The sequence below is a fragment of the Monodon monoceros genome, unplaced genomic scaffold (genome assembly GCF_005190385.1).
Source record: "Monodon monoceros isolate NGI ecotype Baffin Bay Population unplaced genomic scaffold, NGI_Narwhal_1 Super_Scaffold_10, whole genome shotgun sequence".
Lineage (NCBI taxonomy): Eukaryota > Metazoa > Chordata > Mammalia > Artiodactyla > Monodontidae > Monodon > Monodon monoceros.
This window is the reverse complement of record NW_021703766.1, coordinates 14,396,322-14,416,652: the sequence shown is the minus strand read 5'-3', so window position 1 is coordinate 14,416,652 and position 20,331 is coordinate 14,396,322.

Genomic DNA, 20,331 nt, shown 5'->3' with positions numbered 1-20,331 from the left:
CCTTGGCTTCTTGCAGGAAAGAATTCAAGAGCAAGCCATGGTAAAGTGAAAGCAGGTTTATTCTATAGGCAGAATGTAGTCCATCTCAGAAGGAGAGAGCAGCCCCGAAATATGGGGCGGTTAGTTTTTATGGGCTGGGTGATTTCATAGGCTAACGAGTGGGAGGATTATTTGAACTATTTGGGGGGAAGAGGTGGGGATTTCCAGGAATTGGGCCGCTGCCCACTTTTTGGCCTTTTATGGTTGGTCTGAGGACTGTCATGGCGCCTGTGAGTGTGTCATTTAGCGTATGCTAACATATTACAATAAGCATATAATGAGGCTCAAGGTCTACTGGAAGTCGAATCTTCTGCCATCTTGGGCCTAGTAGGGTCTAACTAGTTTTTGTCATATCCTCAACAGCTATGTTATTCTTTTAAGGAGAGACGGAGTTAGGATAGAGGCCCAGGGAAAACTAACATTTAGAGCTAAAAAGCAAGAGGATTAAGAAGTGAGGAGTGAGACAGGAGGAAACCCAGGTGGGTGGGGTCACCAGGCCTGTCTGCTCAGACACCAACCCCCATCCCACAGAAGCACTCCTGTGAGCTCCAACAGCTTTCTTCTCAGAGTGGAGAAGGTGGGGCCAAATCCTGGGACCTTCTACAAATATTTATTTGCACAAAACCCTGTTCTGAACCCGGAACAACTATGGCTAGAGAAGAGTTCTGTGAACAAGCAGACACAGGATGGTCCTTTCTCTCTCAGACCTTCCCTCTGGGCCTCTGGAACCTTCTTTTTGAGTAAACAAACCCTTATACCAGCTTACCTTTTTGTTTCATTTGCTTTATTTTGTATCTTTACCTTGATAAACATTGTATTTTGCCACATTTGTTCTATCTTTCTCTATATAGCTATAAACTTTTTTTGATGAAACATTGGAGTGTAAGTTCCAGACACATGACTCTCCCCACTGAATACTTACTTACTCAATTTGAATTTGTCTGATCATTTCCTTATGATTAAATTCTAGTTTACTACTTTTGGCAGGAATATTAAAATAGGTGATGTTATATCCTTCTTTGTATGTTCTATCAGGAGGCACAGATGTCAGTTTGTCCCATTATTGGTGATGTTACATTTGATCACTTGGATAAGGTGGTGTCCATCAGCTTCTCCATTTTAAAGGAAACCCCTCCCATTTGTATTTAATAACTTTGAGACTGTATGTTCCTTCTTAACCTTTCTTGCCTGAATGAATTATTACAATGGTGGTTGCAGAGGTGTAGTTTCTAACTCTATCAATCTTTCTATATTTATTGATTTATTGGCATTCTTCTATAATGAAGAACTTTCCCTTCCATCTTTTGTGATCATCCTGCAGAAGCAGTTTGTACACCCGACCCCCAATTTGGTTCCAATGTCAAGACTCATGATGTCAAAACTGCACCAATGGGGTATGTTTGTTGCTCACATGATGAGGCTTTCTGGTGAGAGCAGAACAGTTTCCCAGGTTGGTTTGAAAATGGCTTGAGAAAGCAGGAAGAGGTGACTAGCTTTGGGGTTTTACTGTAATTTGGGAATAGGACTGGGGTGAAGGTTCTTATGTGTGGGCTAGAACTTGCATGGTGTGAACTTCCTGCCATTGTCAAGGGCGTACCTGGGCTTTCTTATCAGCTTGCGCAGACGTGGGACAGAAGGGGAAGGGGAGTGATGGGGCTTGAAAGATGTCAGCAGTCAGATGTCGAAAACGGAGTCAAACTATTATATTAACTTGATAGATATTAATTTTTCCCTAATAATGTGTTATAATCTATTAATTTTTTTGATACTTAAAATTTCCTGAATTTGGCCAGTGGGAGTCCCTTCAAGCTGCCTCTGACATGCTTTTGACGCCAGGAGAAACATGCTGATATGCTCATCAGTCTTTGTGGTTTCATCTTGTGCCTCATGGCCTGAACTGCCTCTTCCCTGAAGATCTCACTTCCCTTGATGCTCCCTCATTTGGAGAATGCTCGCTCCTGAGCCCCACATAGGAATGTTCTGTTAACTTCCATATTCAGAGTATCCCCTGTTCCTTTGAGGCTTGTCAGAGTTAGGTTATAAGATGGGCTGGATGAGCCAGTGACCCAACACAACAGTATCTTAAGCACGATAGAAAGTTATTTCTCTCTTGGAAAAGCCCAAGCCCATTTGGTGGCTCTGCTCTCTGAAGTTCTTGGAAGTCCAGGCCCCTTCTATGTTGTTGTTCTGTCACTCTTCAGATGCTGCCCTCATCTACAAGGTCCAAAATGTCAACACTGTGTTGACATTTCAGCCCATAGGAAGGGAAGAAAATTAGGGATTGGTAAGGGCTCTCCTCATTTCTTTAAGAGCGAGACCAACAAGTTGGAGACATCACTTCTGCTCACATCTTGTTGGCCAGAAGATAGTCACATGACCATAGGTAACTGCAAAGGTACCCAACTAAAAATTTGGGCATAAAGCTGTGAGAGTGAGGGGAAGAATGGAAAACATGCATTTCATCTGTGGGTCTCAAACTTTGAAATTTTACATTTATTTGTGTTGTCTCTTCCTCTCTCTAGTCTGTCAGCCCCCTGGGACGATGTCTTTGCCATTATACATGGCACACAGTTGCTGCTTAATAAGTAATTGTTGAGTGAATAACATTAGTTCTTAGATGAATCTGTGTACTCAGGAAGATGACAGGGACCTTATATTTTCCGTAACATCTTGAATAAGGTACAAGATGGCATAAAATGCATTAAAAGTAAAACAATCCTAATGTGTGTAATTTTTAATAAATCCATCAACAACACAGGTAAGGAGGAAATAAGTAAATAAGATATTTCAGAGTTAGAGACCAATGAAAATATGGTGTTTTTATTTAATTTAAAGTTTATGTCCTTTTATTTTAGTTTTTGTAGGAGGTTAGGAACCAATGCTCTGACCTCACTTTTGCCCTGAAAAATGTAACATCTTTTGGTCATTCCACTATTATTCCAGGAATGCTTGGTTAGACCTTATGCAGATGGTAGAAGGTTATAAGAGTAGCGGCTCTTTTCTGAGGAAACCCTTTGAGTTTTCAACTAAAGCAAAGAGCACAAGTAGCAGATGAATGAAGAGGAGGGAAAAGGAAAATACTTGCCATTTGTGTATTAAAGATAATTTTCCAAAAAAAGGTAAAATGACAACTGTCATTCAGATGTAAAATGAACACATGCTAAAGATTTTATTTAACTCAATAATCAGTGAGGGAATCAGGCAAATGTTACAGCAGGTTCAGAAGAGAACCTGAAGATAGACTCATCATAAATCAGGAATAAGGAAATCAACGTACAAAGGAGGCAAAACTGATTTCTTCCAAAGAGGGAAAGGAAAGTCAAGTGAACCTTTATCAGACAGGGTAGAATTTGTGTGTCTACAGGCAAGAATTTTCTTTTCATCCCTTATCAATTACCTGCAATTTACAGAGTTGAAAAACTAGCATCCTTTTCTACTGAAGCACAAATGGAAAGGCATTGCCTTTGCTTAAACTGGAAAAGTGGGATGTTAAATGGTCTTAGAGATTTGGGGGTTTGGAAAAATGTGACATGAGGAGAAATAGTAAAGCACTGGTGCTTCTGGCTTACCAGGCTTGAGGTGGAGCCTGGGCGTCTGCATTTTTCACTCATTCCATGGGGCAATCCATATGCGAACCAATCTGTTAATATAAGTTAGCATTCAATTTTTTATCCTAAAGAAGAGCCTAATGTAAGAATAATCCAAATAGTTACCTAATTTTTTCCTTAAAAAATAAACATTTGTATTGGTTTTGGGTAAATTCTATGGCATTTGGTGGCAGAGAGTTTACTTTCCCAGTTGTAACTCTGAGAGGTTTCATTCAGCATCCCTGTCAGGGAGATGGCCTTCAGGTGTGTAGATCAGGGGAAATCCCTGTATATTCTCCACGTGACCTTCTGGCTCCCTCTCTCCCTCAAGCTCAGGTGGCAGGGGGCACTTCTGAGCTGGTTAAGCCTGCAGAGACGGCAGAGCTGGCCAGCAGGGGGCAGCGCAGGCTCAGGCTGGGGCAGCCCACACTATACACCCTCTCCTGGGCCTGGGTGACTCTACTTCTTTCATCACAGGTGGATGGAAAGGATGCAGTTCAGTTTAGTTCAGTACTTTCTGAACTTTGCATACTACATAAATGACCTCGGGAGATTACTTAGCCTCTCTGTGCCCAAGTGTCCTAATTTGCACAACAGAGATAATTATACCCATATCATAAGATTAAATAAAGCAAATATGTCTACAACAAACTTGACTCAGTAGTTGGCATATATTAACACTATAGAAGTATTAGCTGTTGGGCTTCCCTGGTGGCGCAGTGGTTGAGAGTCCGCCTGTCAATGCAGGGGACACATGTTCGTGACCCGGTCCGGGAATATCCCACATGCCGTGTAGCGGCTGGGCCCGTGAGCCATGGCCGCTGAGCCTGCGCGTCCGGAGCCTGTTGCTCCACAGTGGGAGAGGCCACAGCGGTGAGAGGCCCGCGTACCGCAAAAAAATAAAAAATAAGTATTAGCTGTTATTATTGTCATTGTTATTGTTTATCAGTCACTCTGGACTCCTAAGTGAGCTAGACAGTTTGTTACAGAGCTCACAGCTTAATGAAAAAGGCAGAGAAGTAAACATTGTGTTTTACTGCAAAAGAAAAGATGTGCATGGGGTGTAGGTGGGGTGTGAGGCAGAAGTAACCAAAAAACAGCTTCCTAGAGGAAGGAGTGCCGGATGAGAGCTTTTAGGAATAAATAAGACAGAGGGGCTTGGGGCTTCGGGAGCCAAGGCAGGGGACAGCCTTCTAAACAAAGAGGGCAACAAATAGAAAGCAGGCAGATTTGGGGAGCTTTAAGTTCAAATCCTTCCATTAGGACCAAAGCATTAGGAGCAAGAGAGGAAGCAAAGGGAGAAGAGAGAAGAGATAGGCAGGGGCCAGATCATGAGAATCCTTGAAAGTCAGCCATATGTATTTGGACTTAGCCACTGTGGGTCTGTGGTTTCTGAGCAAAGCGCATACAACCTCCACTACAGTGTAGGGAAAGAAATTAGAACGTCTATTTAATTTGTAAATGCCATTTCTTTGGGAATTTCTTTTTCCATATCTGATTTATGATATGTAAATATAAGCAATATATTAGTACAGTGGTACACGGATATAATTTATAAATAAATATTTGCATATTGGCGTGCATGCTAGGTTTGTGACTACAGGCTGCGTGGAACCATCAGAGATGGCTTTTTATCAGGAAAGTACCTCAGTCAAATTTGTTATAGAAATAACCTTCCAGGATGTTTGGGAGGGAAAGCTGGTTCAAGCCAAGGCCTTGGCATTGGGGATGGAGAGGAAGTGGATTTAGGCAATATTAAGGAAGTATATTGTTTATAAAAAAGAAGGGGCAACAGATCAGTAAGTAGTGCCAAGTGGCCGAGAGCATGGTCACTGAATGTTAAATACTCAATGAAAGACAAATACTCAAAGAATGTCAAGTGCTCAATGAAAGTCAGATATTGGTAGCTATAAACATTTTTCATCATAGAGAAGTTAAGTGATTTCAAGATTGGAAAGTGTCCATTGTATTTGGACGGTGTCAGTGAGTTTGGCTAGATCATGAAGTTGCTAACAAGGAACCAGATTGCACTCTTGGATGAGAAGAGTAGGAGGCAGGCCACGGCCAGAAGGAAGGGAGGCTATTTTTCGGGAAGGATGAGACTGAATCATATTTATAGGCTCAAGAGGAAGGGGATCAATAAAGGCATGAAAAGTAGAAACGGCATCTCTGGTACAGATCTTCAGGGCCTGTTCTCCCAGCAGCACCTCCCCACTTGCCCCCTCACCAGAGAAATCCCTTGTCTTGTCAAAAATACTCATCTTTTTTTGATTTTTTTAAATTGAAGGATAGTTGATTTACAATGTGTTAATTTCTGCTGTACAGCCAAGTGATTCCATTATATATATATATATATACATATATACATACATTCTTTTTTTTAAATATTCTTTTCCATTGTGGTTTATCATAGGATACTGAATATAGTTCTCTGTGCTATACAGCACGACCTTGTTGTTTGTCCATTCTATATATAAAAGCTTGCATCTGCTCACCCCAACCTCCCACTCCATCCCTCACCCAACCCCTTCCCACTTGGCAACCACAAGTCTGTTCTCTATGTCCATGAGTCTGTTTCTGTTTTGTAGATAGGTTCATTTGTGTCATATTTTAGATTCCACATATAAGTGATATTATATGTTATTTGTCTTTCTCTTTCTGTCTTATTTCACTCAATATGACAATCTCTAATTGCATCCATGTTGCTGTAAATGGCATTATTTTGTTCTTTTTATGTGGCTCAGTAGTATTCCATTGTATATATGTATCACATCTTCTTTATCCATTCATCTGTTGATGGACACTTAGGTCGTTTCCATGTCTTGGCTATTGTGAATAGTGCTGCTATGCACATAGGAGTGCATGTATCTTTTTGGATTAGAGTTTTGTCTAGCTATATGCCCAGGAGTGAGACTGCTGGATCATATGGTAATTCTATTTTTAATTTTCTGAGGAGCTTCCATACTGTTTTCCATACTGGCTGTACCAATTTACATTCCCACCAGCAGTGTAGGAGGGTTCACTATTCTCCACAACCTCTCCAGAATTTGTTATTTGTAGAGTTTTTTTTTTTTTGCGGTACGCGGGCCTCTCACTGCTGTGGCCTCTCCCGCCGCGGAGCACAGTCTCCGAACGTGCAGGCCCAGCAGCCATGGCCCACGGGCCCAGCCGCTCCGCAGCATGCAGGATCCTCCCGGACCGGGGCACGAACCCGCGTCCTCTGCATCGGCTGGCGGACTCTCAACCACTGCACCACCAGGGAAGCCCCTGTAGAGATTTTGATGATGGCCATTCTGACGGTGTGAGGTGGTACCTCACTGTAGTTTTGATTTGCATTTCTCTAATAATTAATGATGTTGAGCAGCTTTTTATATGCTTATTGGCCATAAGTATTTCCTCTTTGGAAAAATATCTATTTAGGTCTTATGTCCAGTTTTCGATTGGGTTTTTTTTTCTTCTCATATGTTTGTAAAATTTTTTAACACCTTTAATGGAGTATAATTGCTTTACAATGGTGTGTTAGTTTCTACTTTATAACGAAGGGAATCAGCTATATGTATACATATATCCCCATATCCCCTCCCTCTTGTGTCTCCCTCCCATCCTCCCTATCCAACCACTCTAGGTGGTCACACAGCACCGAGCTGATCTCCCTGTGCTATGCGGCTGTTTCCCACTAGCTATCTATTTTACGTTTGGTAGTATATATATGTCTATGCCACTCTCTCACTTTGTCCCAGCTTACCCTTCCCCCTCCCCGTATCCTCAAGTCCATTCTCTAGTAGGTCTGCATCTTTATTCCCATCTTGCCCCTAGGTTCTTCATGACCAATTTTTTTTTTTTTTTTAGATTCCATATATATGTGTTAGCATATGGTATTTGTTTTTCTCTTTCTGACTTACTTCACTCTGTATAACAGACTCTAGGTCCATCCACCTCACTACAAATAACTCAGTTTTGTTTCTTTTTATGGCTGAGTAATATTCCATTGTATATATGTGCCACATCTTCTTTATCCATTCATCTGTTCATGGACACTTAGGTTGCTTCCATGTCCTACCTAATGTAAATAGAGCTGTAATGAACATTTTGGTACATGACTCTTTTTAAATTATAGTTTTCTCAGGGTATATGCCCAGTAATGGGATTGCTGGGTCATATGGTAGTTCTATTTGTAGTATTGTTTTTTTTTTGTTGTTGTTGTTGGTTTTTTTTGCGGTACACGGGCCTCTCACTGTTGTGGTCTCTCCCGTCGCGGAGCACAGCCTCCGGACGTGCAGGCTCAGCGGCCATGGCTCACGGGCCCAGCCGCTCCGTGGCATGTGGGATCTTCCCGGACCGGGGCACGAACCCGTGTCCCCTGCATCGGCAGGCAGACTCTCAACCACTGCGCCACCAGGAAGCCCTATTTGTAGTTTTTTAAGGAACGTCCATACTGTTCTGCATAGTGGCTGTATCAATTTACATTCCCACCAACAGTGCAGGAGGGTTCCCTTTTCTCCACACCCTCTCCAGCATTTATTGTTTGTAGATTTTTTGATGATGGCTATTCTGACTGGTGTGAGATCATATCTCATTGTAGTTTTGATTTGCATTTCTCTAATGATTAGTGAGGTTGAGCATCCTCTCATGTGTTCGTTGGCAGTCTGTATATCTTCTTTGGAGAAATGTCTATTTAGGTCTTCTGCCCATTTTTGGATTGGGTTCTTTGTTTTTTTAATATTGAGCTGCATGAGCTGCTTGTAAATTTTGGAGATTAATCCTTTGTCAGTTGCTTTGTTTGCAAATATTTTCTCCCATTCTGAGGGTTGTCTTTTTGTCGTTTTTATGGTTTCCTTTGCTGTGCAAAACTTTTAAGTTTCATTAGGTCCCATTTGTTTATTTTTGTTTTTATTTCCATTTCTCTAGGAGGTGGGTCAAAAAGGATCCTGCTGTGATTTCTGTCATAGAGTGTTCTGCCTGTGTTTTCCTCTAAGAGTTTGATGGTGTCTGGCCTTACATTTAGGTCTTTAATCCATTTTGAGTTTATTTTTGTGTATGGTGTTAGGGAGTGTTCTCATTTCATTCTTTTACATATAGCTGTCCAGTTTTCCCAGCACCACTTATTGAAAAGGCTATCTTTTCTCCACTGTATATTCTTGCCTCCTTTATCAAAGATAAGATGACCATATATATGTGGGTTTATCTCTGGGCTTTCTATCCTGTTCCACTGATCTCTTTTCTGTTTCTGCGCCAGTACCATACTGTCTCGATTACTGTAGCTTTGTAGTATAGTCTGAAGTCAGGGAGCCTGATTCCTCCAGCTCCGTTTTTCTTTCTCAAGATTCCTTTGGCTATTCAGAGTCTTTTGTGTTTCCATACAAATTGTGAAATTTTTTGTTCTAGTTCTGTGAAAAAGGCCAGTGGTAGTTTGATAGGGATTGCATTGAATCTGTAGATTGCTTTGGGTAGTAGAGTCATTTCCACAATGTTGATTCTTCCAGTCCAAGAACATGGTATATCTCTCTATCTATTTGTATCATCTTTATTTCTTTCATCAGTGTCTTATAATTTTCTACATACAGGTCTTTTTCCTCCATAGGTAGGTTTAATCCTAGGTATTTTATTCTTTTTGTTGCAGTGATAAATGGGAGTGTTTCCTTAATTTCTCTTTCAGATTTTTCATCATTAGTGTATGCAAGAGATTTCTGGGCTTCCCTGGTGGCGCAGTGGTTGAGAGTCTGCCTGCTGATGCAAGGGACACGGTTCATGCCCCGGTCCGGGAAGGTCCCACATGCCGCAGAGCGGCTGGGCCCGTGAACCATGGCCGCTGAGCCTGTGTGTCCGGAGCCTGTGTTCCGCAACGGGAGAGGCCACAACAGTGAGAGGACCGCATACCCCCCCCCCAAAAATAGAGAGATTTCTGTGCATTAATTTTGTACCCTGCAAGTTTACCAAATTCATTGGTTAGCTCTAGTAGTTTTCTGGTAGTGTCTTTAGGATTCTCTATGTATAGTATCATGTCATCTGCAATCAGTGACAGTTTTACTTCTTCTTTTCTAATTTGTATTCCTTTTATTTCTTTTTCTTCTCTGATTGCTGTGGCTAAAAATTCCACAACTCTGTTGAATAATAGTGGTGAGAGTCGGCAACCTTGTCTTGTTCCTGATCTTAGTGGAAATGGTTTCAGTTTTTCACCATTGAGAACCATGTTGGCTGTGGGTTTGTCATATATGGCCTTTATTATGCTGAGGTCAGTTCCCTCTATGCCTACTTTCAGGAGGGTTTTTTTTTTTTATCATAAACGGGTGTTGAATTTTGTCAGAAGCTTTTTCTGCACCTATTGAGATATCATATGGTTTTTATCCTTCAATTTGTTAATATGGTTTATCACATTGATTGATTTGTGTATACTGAAGAATCCTTGCATTCCTGGAATAAACCCCACTTGATCATGGTGTATGATCCTTTTAATGTGCTGTTGGATTCTGTTTTCTACTATTTTATTGAGGATTTTTGCATCTATGTTCATCAGTGATATTGGTCTATAGTTTTCTTTCTTTGTGACATCTTTGTCTGGTTTTGGCATCAGGGTGATGGTGGCCTCGTAGAATGAGTTTGGGAGTGTTCCTCCCTCTCTGATATATTTTGGAAGAGTTTGGGAAGGATAAGATTTAGTTCTTCTCTATATGTTTGATAGAATTCGCCTGTGAAGTCATCTGGTCCTGGGCTTTTGTTTGTTGGAAGATTTTTCATCACAGTTTCAATTTCAGTGCTTGTGATTGCCCTGTTTAAATTTTCTATTTCTTCCTGGTTCAGTCTCGGAAGGTTGTGCTTTTCTAAGCATTTGTCCATTTCTTCCAGGTTGTCCATTTTATTGGCATGTAGTTGCTTGTAATAATCTCTCATGATCCTTTGTATTTCTGCAGTGTCAGTTGTTACTTCTCCTTTTTCATCTCTAATTCTGTTGATTTGAGTCTTCTCCCTTGTTTTCTTGGTGAGTCTGTCTAACGGTTTATCAATTTTGTTTATCTTCTCAAAGAACCACCTTTTAGTTTTATTGATCTTTGCAATCGTTTCCTTCGTTTCTTTTTCATTTATTTCTGATCTGATCTTTATGATTTCCTTCCTTCTGCTAACTTTGGGGTTTTTTGTTGTTGTTCTTCTTCTTTCTCTAATTGCTTCAGATGTAAACTTAGGTTGTTTATTTGAGATTTTTCTTGTTTCTTGAGGTAGGATTGTATTGCTATAAACTTCGCTCTTAGAGCTGCTTTTGCTGCATCCCGTAGGTTTTGGGTCGTCGTGTTTTCATTGACGTTTGTTTCTAGGTATCTTTTTATATCCTCTTTGATTTCTTCAGTGATCTCTTGGTTATTTAGTAGCGTATTGTTTAGCCTCCATGTGTTTGTATTTTTTACAGTTTTTTTCCTGTAATCGATATCTAGTCTCATAGCGTTGTGGTCAGAAAAGATACTTTTCAATCGTATCTTTCAAAAGATATGATTTCAATTTTCTTAAATTTACCATGGCTTGATTTGTGACCCAAGATATGATCTATCCTGAAGAATGTTCATGGCACTTGAGAAGAAAGTGTAATCTGCTGTTTTTGGATGGAATGTCCTATAAATATCAATTAAGTCCATCTTGTTTAATGTGTCATTTAAAGCTTGTGTTTCCATATTTATTTTCATTTTGGATGATCTGTCCATTGGTGAAAGTGGGGTGTTACAGTCCCCTACTATGATTGTGTTACTGTCGATTTCCCCTTTTATGGTTGTTATCATTTGTCTTATGTATTGAGGTGCTCCTATGTTGGGTGCATAAATATTTACAATTGTTATATCTTCTTCTTGGATTGATCCCTTGGTCATTATGTAGTGTCCTTCTTCGTCTCTTGTAACAGTGTTATTTTGAAGTCTGTTTTTTTCTTTTAAAGATTTTTTTAAATGTGGTCCATTTTTAAAGTCTTTATTGAATTTGTGACAATATTGCTTCTGTTTTATGTTTTTTGGCCACGAGGCATATGGGATCTTAGCTCCCTGACCAGGGATTGAACCTGCACCCCTTGCACTGGAAAGCGAAGTCTTAACCACTGGACCTCCAGGAAAGTCCCTTGAAGTCTGTTTTGTGTGATATAACTATATGATGGTTATAACTATCACTAAATATTTAACTGCATTTTCCCCATTTTACTGGTAAAAATAGTACTGAAACTGAGTAATGAAAATTTACCATGTTAGAATTCATTAGATTATTCAGGAATGTAAAAAAAAGTAATAAAAAAAAGAAGAGAGCAACAAAACCAATAAACAAATCCATCAACGATAAGAAGCGCTAAAAACTATACTAAGATAAACATAAAAATCAGAAACTAGTCTGTTGCATACAGCAAACCCCAAGCCTACAGTTGCTCCCAAAGTCTACTGCCTCAATTTTGGGATGATTCATCGTCTATTCAGGTATTCCACAGATGCAGGTACATCAAGTTGATTGTGGAGATTTAATCTGCTGCTCCTGAGGCTGCTGGGAGAGGTTTCCCTTTCTCTTCCTTCTTTGCAAGCTCCTGGGGTTCAGCTTTGGATTTGGCCCCGCCTCTGCATGTAGGTCGCCCTCTGGTGTCTGTTCTTCACTCAGACAGGAGTGGGTTAAAGGAGCAGCGGATTAGGAGGCTCTGGTTCACTCAGGCCAGGGGGAGGGAGGGGTACAGAATGCAGGGTGAGCCTGCAGTGGCAGAGGCTGGTGTGACGTTCAACAACCTGAGAGGCACCATGTGTTCTCCTGGGGAGGTTGTCCCTGGATCACGGGACCCTGGCAGTGGCAGGCTGCACAGGCTTCAGGGAGGGGAGGTGTGGATACTGACCTGTGCTTGCACACAGGCTTCTTGGTGGCTGCAGCAGCAGCCTTAGCGTTTCATGCCCATCTCTGGTGTCCACGCTGATAGGCTCACACCCGTCTCTGGAGTTTGTTTAGGCAGTGTTCTGAATCCCCTCTCCTTGCGCACCCCGAAACAATGGTCTCTTGCCTCTTAGGCAGGTCCAGACTCTTTCCTGGACTCCCTCCCAGCTAGCTGTGGTGCACTAGCCCCCTTCAGGCTGTGTTCACGCAGCCAACCCCAGTCCTCTCCCTGGGGTCTGATCTCCAAAGCCCAAGCCTCAGCTCCCAGCCCCAACCCGCACTGGTGGGTGAGCAGACAAGCCTCTCAGGCTGGTGAATGCTGGTCAGCACTGATCCTCTATGTGGAAATCTCTCCGCTTTGCCCTCTGCACCCCTGTTGCTGTGCTCTCCTCCGTGGCTCCGAAGCTTCCCTCCCCACCCACCCACCATCTTCACCAGTGAAGGGCCTTCCTAGTGTGTGGAAACTTTTCCTCCTTCACAGCTCCCTCCCAGAGGTTCAGGTCCCGTCCCTCGTCTTTTGTCTCTGTTTTTTCTTTTTTCTTTTGCCCTACCCAGGAACGTGGGGAGTTTCTTGCCTTTTTGGAAGTCTGAGGTCTTCTGCCAGCGTTCAGTAGGTGTTCTGTAGGAGTTGTTCCACATGTACATGTATTTTTGATGTATTTATGGGGAGGAAGGTGATCGCCACGTCTTACTCTTCTGCCATCTTGAAGGTCTCCCTCTGATTGGATTGTTTGTTTTTTTGTTGTTGGGTTGTGTGAGCTGTTTTTATATCTTGGAAATTAATCCCTTGTGAATCTCATCATTCGCAAATTTTTTTTCCATTTTGTAGGTTGTCTTTTTTTTTTATGGTTTCCTTTGCTATATAAAATCTTGTCAGTTTGATTAGGTCCCATTTGTTTATTTTTGTTTTTATTTCTATTGCCTTGGGAGACTGACCTAAGAAAGCATTGCTACAATTTATATCAGAGAATGTTTTGCCTATGATCTCTTCTATGAGTTTTATGGTGTCATGTCTTATGTTTAAGTCTTTAAGCCATTTTCCGTTTATTTTTGTGTATGGTGAGAGGGTGTGTTCTAACTTCATCGATTTACATGCGGCTGTCTGACTTCCCTGACACCACTTGCTGAAGAGACTGTCTTTTTCTCATTGTTGAGTTGAAAATACTCATTTGAAACCATTAAAAACATGTCTTATACCAATATGAAGTGAGTCTTTATATTTGTCAAAGATTTATTTAGCTCATTAATGATAGAACAGGAAGATGAGAAAACTGGTTCAGAGGCATATGGGAGAGACCAAAGCAATTCTGGCCAATGCAAGACAGAATGTTGAAAGAAGATGGCCAAGTCAGTTCCCAAACTGCCTAAGTCATGCAGGTAGAGTAAACAACTGCCCCTGTTTGCCCAAGATGGTCCTAGTTTTAGCACTTGAAGTCCCACATCCTAGGAAACTTCTCAATCCTGGGCAAATGGCAACTGTTGGTCACCCAACACACATGGTAATAAGTTATAAATTTTGAAGTTATTCTTCCTACTAGATAAGAAATCATTTGCATCTTTACTTTACAAAAAATAATTGTAGGGACTTCCCTGGTGGTCCAGTGGTAAAGAATCCATCTTCCAATGCAGAGGAACACAGGTTCGATCCCTGGTCGGGGAACTAAGATCCCACATGCCGCAGGGCAGCTAAGCCCACGTACCGCAGCTACAGAGCCCACGTGCTCTGGAGCCTGTGTGCCACAACTAGAGAGACCCCCATACACCGCAACTAGAGAGAACCCCATGCGCTACAACAAAGTGCAGGCACGCTGCAACAAAAGATCCTGTGTGCTGCAATTAAGACCTGACGCAACTGTACACTTGAAACTAACACGACATTATAAACTGACTATACTTCAATTAAAAAAAATTTTTTTTAGAAAGCACTTATAATTGGCAAATCTAAAAGAGCATCCAACTTTACAGAGCCTGAGCCTGAATCAAGAGCAAGTGATAAATCAAACAAAGGTGCACTACCCTAGAGAATCAATAGTTTTTGGCCAGCCTGTTAGTGCTCTGTGTGACATTGAAGACATACAGTTATTTTCCCCCTTACATCCAAGTGTTGAATAATTTTTCTACACCTCATCCACAAATACCCATTTCTCTAGAGGAAAGAGAAGTTGTCAAGGGCAAGCTCGGTCCTTTGAGCCTGGGGGACTCCTCTTGGTGTAAGCCATCCACTGGCATAATTAAGATTTATCCCTCCCCAGGACTTCACTGGTGGTCCAGTGGGTAAGCTTCTGCGCTCCTAATGCAGGGGGCCTGGGTTCGATTTCTGGTTGGGAAGCAAGATCCCATGTGCATGCCACAACTAAGAAGTCTGCATGACGCAACTAAAGACCCCGCATGCTGCATCTAAGTTCCCAAGTACAGCAACTAAGACCTGGCGCAGCCAAAATAAATAAATAAATATTAAAAAAAAAAAAGATGTATCCCTCCCATAATATCCACCATTTCCAAAGGCTGCAATGGCTTTAAACTCAGGCAGGTTAGAGTTCAAGTCCAAAAGACTGGGCCTACCCAAATAATCCAGGATAGTTTCCTTATTTTAAGATCTTTAATCATATCTCCAAAGTCACTTTTGCCATGTAAGGTGACATATGCACAGGTTCCAGGGAGTAGGATGTGGACATTTTTGGGGGGGCCATTATTCTGTTTACCACACTGTGGGTCAGAAATTCAGGAGTGGCTGGGCTGGATGGCTCATGGGTCTCCCACAAGGCCTTAGTCCATCTGCTCCAAAGGTCATTTACTCAGGTGGTGACAAGTTGCTGCTGCTGTCAGGAGGCATCAGTTCCTCTTCAAGTGGGGCTCTCCATAGGGCTGCTTGGGTGTCACCATGACAGGGCGGCTGGCTTCTCCCAGAGCAAGAGATCCAAGAGATGAGGGTGGAAGCTGCATTGCCTTTTTTGACCTTTGCCTTGGAAGTCATACATTATAACTTCCACAGTATTCTGTTGGTCACACAAGTCTGCCCTTATTGAATGTGGAAGGACCATACCAAGGCTTGGATACCAGAAGGCAAGCATCACTGGGGCCATCTTGGAGACTGGCTATCCTAATGGTTTTCATCACTCATTGTTTGGTGTATGGTATCCTTAAGAATTTTCCCAGATTGTGAAGGCTTTTTCACAGCAGTCTCTGTTTCTAGAAAAACTCTATAAAAGCATGTGCATATGTTAACTGTAAAAGTAATGTCACATAAAAAATAATCCCTCTCCTGACTATAAACTTCTTTTGCTTTTGCATATTTTATTAAGGCTCCATCTACAAAAATATTTTTTGCATATTTCAGTATTGTTGGAATCATAACTTCAAGTTTTGCAGTATGGTGACAAGGTTAAGTGTATGGTCTCTGGAGCCAGATTGCCTGGGTTCAAAGCCTGATTCCACCATTTATTACCCATGTGACCTCGAGAAAATAACTTAACTTTGTTATACCTCAATTTCCTTATCTACAAAATGAGGATAATGATACATCATAGGGGTGTTGTGAGGATTGAATGAATTAACATATCTAAAGCATTTGTAACACTATCTGATACATAGAGCTGAATGAGACTTTGCCGTTATTTCCCTTTGACATCCAATCCTATATACTTGCTATTGTGAAAGTGTTTTTAAAGTGCTTTTTTTAAAGTGTAAGGTGGTATTTAAAAATAATAATAATTCATAATTTCCTAAAAATGCTGATTAGGGTGGTCCCAAGTATTCTTTCCTCCAGCCATTCCTGTGCCCATTGGTGATCTGCTTTTGTTTACATCCTTGACAGAGGGGTAGAATTATCTTAGGGTGTAATGAAATTTGCAAGACCTAATAAATCCATGTTTGGCAGTTCCTCTGGGCTGGGGCTGGGGCTCGGGGGAAGAAGGAAGCTGTAGGAGGTGGAGGGTGATGGGAAGTGTCACAAAACCAGGTAAACAACCATGACATGTTGGGTGTTGCAACTCCAAAAAAGTTGGGAATGATAACAGTCTGAAGGCAATGATCCTGTGACAACGCATACATGAGGGCAGCCCTTCTCACAAATCAGTCCCAAGACCACTGCACCTTCTGGGCCTCTTCATACCGCAATCCTCTCAAAAGTCCTCAATTTTGAGTTGATGCTTTTCTTAAAATCCAAAATCTAACTTAAAGCTTTATGTTTTAAGTCTTCTCACAGCAGTGCTATTTTGAGAACAGGACTAGCACAGAAACTCTGATACCTTCTGTAGGAACTCCCTTCTTTTGCAGGTGAGGAGACAGGCCCAGTTTGCTCAAGGTCAGCAGCACAATGTTGACAGACTAAGACTGGAACCCAAATTCTGTGGTATCTTTCCATCTTGTCACACCAACACTGCTGATTGCTCCCTGTTATGGGTTGAATGATATCACCTCAAATGTAATACACTGAAACCCTAACCCCCAGTTCCATAGGATGTGACTTTATTCAGAATAGGTTCATTACAGATGTAATTTGTTAAGTTACTGAAGCAAAGTGGGCCTGTAATCTAATATGACTCATGTCAATATCACTACAGATTCCGTGACATTAAAAGGACAATAAAGGTATACTATGAACAACTCTGTACCCAAAAATTTGATAACCTAGGTGAAATAGAGCAATTCCTTGAAGGATGCAATCTGCCAAGAAGAAGATAGACAATCTGAATGGGGCTCTATCTACTAAAGAAATGGACCCAACAATTTATAACCTTCCAAAACAGAAAGTGCCAGGCCCAGATGGGTTCAATGGTGAATTCTACAAAACGTTTATGGAAGAAAATTGTATCGAGTCTCTCCAATTGTTTTCAGAAGGTGGAAGCAGAGGGAATACTTCCTCACTCATTCTATGAGATGAACATTACTCTAATACCAAACTCTGATAAAGAGATTACAAGAAAACTACAGACCAATATCTTTCATGGACACAGATGTAAAAATCCTCAACAAAATATTAGCAAATTGAACCCAACAATTATATAAAAAGAATTATAAACCATGACCAAGTGGGATTTATCTCAGGTATGCAAGGCTGGTTCGACATTTGGAAAATCAATTAATGTAATCCATCACATCAATAGGCTAAAGAAGAAAAACCACGTGATCATATCCATAGATGTAGAAAAAGCATTTGAGAAACTGCAACACCCATTTATTGTAAAAACTCTCAGTAAACTAGGCTAGAGGGGAACTTCCTCAACTTAGAGCATATGTATTAAAAAATTACAGCTCATATCATACTTAATAGTGAGAAACTTGAAGCATTCCCACTAAGTCCCTTCTTACCACTACTTTTCTGTACTCCTACAGATTAGAACCAAGGCAAGGATTTTCCCTCTCACCACTGCTTTTCAGTATCATACTGAAAATTCTGGGACTTCCCTGGTGGCGCAGTGGTTAAGAATCTGCCTGCCAGTGCAGAGGACACGGGTTTGATCCCTGGTCTGGGAAGATCCCACATGCCGCAGAGCAACCAAGCCTGTGTGCCACAACTACTGAGCCTGAGCTCTAGAGCCCGTGAGCCACAACTACTGAGCCCGTGTGCCACAACTACTGAAGCCCACGCTCCACAACAAAAGAAGCCACTGCAATGAGAAGCCCACTCACCGCAACTAGAGAAAGCCCGTGCCCAGCAACAAAGACCCAACGCAACCAAAAATTAAAAGAAAAAAAATTATACTGAAAATTCTAGCTAATGCAACAAGACAGGAAAAGAAATAAAAGGTATACATATTGGGAAGGAAGAAATTAAACTGTCTTTTTTTTCACAGATGACATGATTATTTATGTAGACAATACAAAAGAATCAAACAAAAAACTCCTGGAATTGATAAGCAGTTATAGCAAGGTTGCAGGATACAAGGTTAATATACAAAAATCAACTGCCTTCCTATACACTAGTAGTGAATAAGTGGAATTTGAAATTTAAACATAATACCATTTAAGTCAGTACTGCAGAAAAATGAAGCAGACATAAATTTAATAAAGTATGTACAAGATTTATATGAAGAAAATACAAAACTCTGATGATAATATCAAAGAAGAACTAAATAAATGGAGAGATATTCCATGTTCATGGGTAGGAAGAGTCAACACTGTCAAACTGTCAGTCCTGGAACAACTGGACATCCACACACAGGCAAAAATGAAAAGACCCAGTACTTACACCCTTCACAAAAATTAAATCGAAATGGATCACAGACCTAAATGCAAAGTTCAAAACTATAAAACTCTTAGTAGATAACAGGAGAAAACCTAGATGACTTTGGGTATGGTGATGACTTTTTATCATCAGAGGCATGATCCATGAAAGAAATAATTGATAGTTGGACCTCATTACAGTTTAAAACTTTTGCTCTGAGAAATATAGTATCAAGAGAATGAGAAGACAAGCCACAGACTGGGATAAAATAGTTGCAAAAAATGCATATGACAAGGTATTGTTATCCAAAACATACAAAGAACTCTCAAAACTCAACAATAAGAAAATGAACAACCTGATTTAAAAATGGGCCAAAGACCTTAACAGATATCTCATGAAAGAAGATATACAGATGGCAAATAAGCACATGAAAAAGTGCTCCATATCATGTCATCAGGAAAATGGAACTTCAAACAACAGTGAGGTAGCTCCAGGCCATCCCTACCATAATGGCCAGAATGCAGAACACTGAACACCAGCCGCTGCTGAGGATGTGGAGCAACAGGAATCTCATGCATTGCTGAAGAGAATGAAAAATGGTGAGCCACTTTGGTTTTGTTTTTGTTTTGTGTTTTTGCGGTACGCGGGCCTCTCATTGTTGCGGCCTCTCCCGTTGCGGAGCACAGGCTCCGGACGCGCAGGCTCAGCGGCCATGGCTCATGAGCCCAGCCGCTCCGCGGCATGTGGGATCTTCCAGGACCGGGACACGAACCCGTGTCCCCTGCATCAGCAGGCGGATGCTCAACCACTGCGCCACCAGGGAAACCTGGTAAGCCACTTTGGAAGACAGTTTTTGGCAGTTTCTTACAAGACCAAACTTACTTTTATCATATGATCCAGCAATCAATCACTGTCCTCGGTGTTTACTCAAGCTGAAAACTTATGTCGCAGCAAAACCTGCACAGTGATGTTTATAGCAATTTTATTCATAATTCACAAAACTGCAAGCAACCAAGATGTCCTTCAGTAGGTGAATGGATAAATAAACTGGGGGATATATTCAGACAATGGCATTTTATTCATTGCTAAAAAGAAATGTGCTATCAAGCCATGAAAAGACAGAAAGGAAACATAAATGCATATTAGTAAGTGAAAGAAGCTAACCTGAAAAGGCTACTTTCTGTATGATTCTGACTATATGGCATTCTGGAAAAGGCAAAACTATGGAAACAGTAAAAAGATCAGTGGTTGCCAGGGGTTAGGCAGAGAGGGATGAATAAGTGGAGCACAGGGAATTTTTAGGACAATGAAACTACTCTTTATGATACTATAATGGATGCATGTCATTATATATTTGTCCAAACCCATAGAATATACAGCACCAAAAATGAACCATAATGTAAACTATGGACTCTGGGTGATTATGATGTGTCAATGTAGGTTCATTCTTGGTAAAAGAAAAAAAATGTGCCACTCTGGTGAGTGATGTTGATAATGGAGGAGGCTATGCATATGTAGGGACAGAGGATATATGAAAAATCTCCATACCTTATGCTCAATTTTGCTGTGAATCTAGAATGACTCTAAAAAATATAGTCTATTAAAAATATATCAGGAGTAATTTTTGTGTGATAAAAATAGTTGGATTTTTTGTTCACCAAGTCT